Here is a 3,593-nt window from a genome sequence, read left to right on the forward strand (position 1 = left end):
AAGAATTTGAATTATGAGACTGAAGTAAGATGACGATTGATATTGACTGCTGTTGATGTAAAATATTATTAGATCTTTAAGTTTATTCGGAAGATAACAGCTCTATAAATATTATTTTGTGGTGCCCGACTCTCTAGTTAATTACATTTACATGATTAGCTCAATCAGGTGATATTAATTACGGAGAAATTATTTTATAGAATAGCATGTTTTAGCAATTAATCCAGCATAGCCAAAGACACGACAGTATGAAAAGAAATACAAGTAAGGGGAGAGGAAAAGTTCTCCATATGGCCCAAAAGAGTACTCGCTCCTACTGGTGAGCCTGGTCTTTTAGTGGACAGGTGGAGACGAAATGACCAGTAGTCTCGCAATACAGGCAGCTCTTAGTGCGAGGCCTGTATAGCCGTGCAACTGGAGACAGCCTAGCTCTGCCTAGTTGCATGGGCTCGGGAAGAGGTGAATTGTCCGTCTTTGGAGGCTTCCGTGGGAATTCGGGTAGCCTCGGGTTCTCTCGGCAACAGAGCCGTCGGGGACTTCCGGGATACCTCAGAGGCGAAGTGGAATCGACTTTCCTCTCCTTCCTTCATTCCCGTAGTCGTCCATCAATCAGACTGCGAAGCTACTCCTCGTGCCTTCCAATGGTGGCTCCTTGGGAGGAGGTGGCGTTGCGGAGCTGGTCCGAGTCTGCTGGGTCAGTCATGGCCAGTTCGTACTATCACGTTTAAGGTATGACCCAGATGCAGACAGTGTAGAAGAAACAAAAGTTTATTCCTTAAAAAGGGGCAGGCAAACAACAGATCAAAGGCAGGCAGGGGTCAATAATCCAGAGAGGGTGCAAGGGGTTCAGAAGGGCAGGCAGTCTCAGGGTCAGGGCAGGCAGGGGTCAATAATCCAGAGAGGGTGCAAGGGCTTCAGAAGGGCAGGCAGTCTCAGGGTCAGGGCAGGCAGAAAGGTCAAAACCGGGAAGGACTGGAAACCAGGAGCAAGAAACAGGAAGGCGCAGGTAAAACATGCTGGTAGGTTTCACAAACAAAACTAACTGGCAACAGACAAACAGAATACAGAACACATTAATACACAGGGTTAATGGGGAAGATGGGCGACACCTGGAGGGGGGGGTGGAGACAATCACAAAGATAGGTGAAACAGATCAGGATGTGACAGATACATTACAGAATTACACAGAGTATATGACTATCATCAATAGGCTAAAACAACATGGTAACATGTTTTCAAATTATGAACCGATTCACTGTCCTTTTAACCAAATCAAGCAAAAAATTCACACTCAACCTGAATTAACATTTCTTTGCACGTTGCTAGTTTTTTTTTTTTAAGAAAAGAAAACAGAGCAAGATTCTGAAAGGTTTTGGGGTTTCCGGACTTTTTTTATTTATTTTTTTTACCTTTATTTAACCAGGTAGGCAAGTTGAGAACAAGTTCTCATTTACAATTGCGACCTGGCCAAGATAAAGCAAAGCAGTTCGACAGATACAACGACACAGAGTTACACATGGAGTAAAACAAACATACAGTCAATAATACAGTATAAACAAGTCTATATACAATGTGAGCAAATGAGGTGAGAAGGGAGGTAAAGGCAAAAAAGGCCATGGTGGCAAAGTAAATACTTCACTGCCGAGAGAATGCAAAGAATACTGTCCAAAAATGAAAGAAGAAGGATGTTTTTGACAGTGCCTAATGATTCAGAAGACTGGAAAGAGTATACTATTTCTTTACATAACAAAATATTGTTAAATAGGAATAAATAATTTAAGCTTTTTTAGATTGAATATTTACTTGCATCAGCCTGCCTAGTCAGCAAGCTAGCCAGACAGTTTTATTTAGCTAATGTTCGCTAGCTAACTGTTATTGTAGCTTTCTGTTTGTGTGTAGTTTGCACTTCAATGATATCCCTAGAGGAGATTTGATTTAATCTTTCCAACCAGGCGAAGTACTATGAAGGCAGCACTCGACAAGTGGTGCAACATTTGTAGGGGGCAGAAATGCACTATTCAGGGTAACGCTAAGCAGTTAACTTCTATTACATAACTGCAAGGATTTAGCTATGAACAACCATTTTACATCTAGCTAGGTCATCTACAAGTTGCTAGCTATACATTTAGTTATAGGCCATGCTGACTGAGATGCATGTTGGCCATTTCGGAGTGAATGATTGCCAAAATCAACCTACACTTCTAGTGGTGTGGGATTGTCAAGGATGTGGACAGCTGAGCAAGTGAAATAACCTTTTGTTTATCAATAACATTCTATTATATCTGAAATTATGATGATTTTAATTAATGTCATATGAGAGAATACATTTTTTTTTTTATTTGTCACCTTGAGCTTAAAAGTCAGTACCTGTCCAGCCTGATAGAAGTTTAAGAGGGTGAAGACTGGCAGGAGTTTTGCCCTGATAAGTTGTTTTGTAATGGTTGCTTTATTTGACCACAGCAGAGTTCAATATTATAGAATGTGTGTCATTATCCTTACAAATATGAAAATCAGCATACTGACTGACACAGATACGGGTAAGAATGAAGTAATCTTCTCTATAACACTTTAAATGTTAGGGGTGGACCTCATCGGACCCTTCATGAAATCCAGGAATGGCAACAGCTGGTGTCTGACGAGGACCGATTTACTTTATGAAGTGAGTGGAGGCAATACTCATTAAGGTCAGTAAAAGAAGAGAACATGCTTTAACTCTAAATTCCCTTTTGTAACCCATTTAAAAAGTGTGCTTGGAACCAACTATTGATTTTCCTTTTGCATGATGCCCATCAAGGACAAGACTGGCGAGGCCACCTTCAAGGTGATGGACATCTTCAACACCCACGATTCTCCTGAGGTCATCTTGAGTGACTGAGGTCATGAACTCTGGAACCAGGTACGGATATTATAGGTTATATTCTGTCACCAATAGTTCAAATGTGTATTAAATTAATGTATTTTCCATGATACATAATCAGACATTTCAACATCTTCCATTGTCAATAGATTGCCCTGTCCTACCCCCTCCTCCAGGTTTGGATGAACAGACCCTCAAGACTGCCATGGGCAAGTCCCTTGACGTTTACCAGGAATGGTAGGAGGACAACCGGAAGGTAATTCTCTTTGCACACAACAGCAGCATCCAGGCCTCCAGATTACTCACCCGTACGTACTGGTTTTAGGTCCAAGCTTTGATGGACCTGTACTGACGTCGCCTTCTGGATGGTAGCGGGGTGAACAGGCAGTGGCTCGGGTGGTTGTTGTCTTTGAAGACCTTTTTGGTCTTCCTGTGACATCGGGTGCTGTAGGTGTCCTGGAGGGCAGGTAGTTTTCCCCTGGTGATGCATAGTGCAGACCTCACCATCTTCTGAAGAGCCTTGCGGTTGTGGGCGGTGCAGTATCAGGCAGTTAAACAGACTGACAGGATGCTCTCAATTGTGCATCTGTAAAAGTTTGTGAGGATTTTAGGTGACAAGCCAAATTTCTTCAACCTCCTGTGGTTGAAGAGGCGCTGTTGCGCCTTCTTCACCACACTGTCTGTGTGGGTGGACCATTTCAGTTTGTCCGTGATGTGTACACCGAGGAACATAAAA

General features: G+C 42.4%; 1 long non-coding RNA gene across 1 annotated transcript; it reads left to right on the forward strand.

Moving 5' to 3' along the window:
• Positions 1–2,579: 2,579 nt before the first annotated feature.
• On the forward strand, positions 2,580–3,381 carry LOC109871783 (uncharacterized). Its single transcript, XR_002252353.2, has 3 exons — positions 2,580–2,684; positions 2,795–2,896; positions 3,007–3,381. It is a non-coding gene; the product is annotated as an uncharacterized LOC109871783 (long non-coding RNA).
• The last annotated feature ends 212 nt before the right edge of the window (positions 3,382–3,593 follow it).

This window comes from Oncorhynchus kisutch, linkage group LG27 (assembly GCF_002021735.2).
Source record: "Oncorhynchus kisutch isolate 150728-3 linkage group LG27, Okis_V2, whole genome shotgun sequence".
NCBI lineage: Eukaryota > Metazoa > Chordata > Actinopteri > Salmoniformes > Salmonidae > Oncorhynchus > Oncorhynchus kisutch.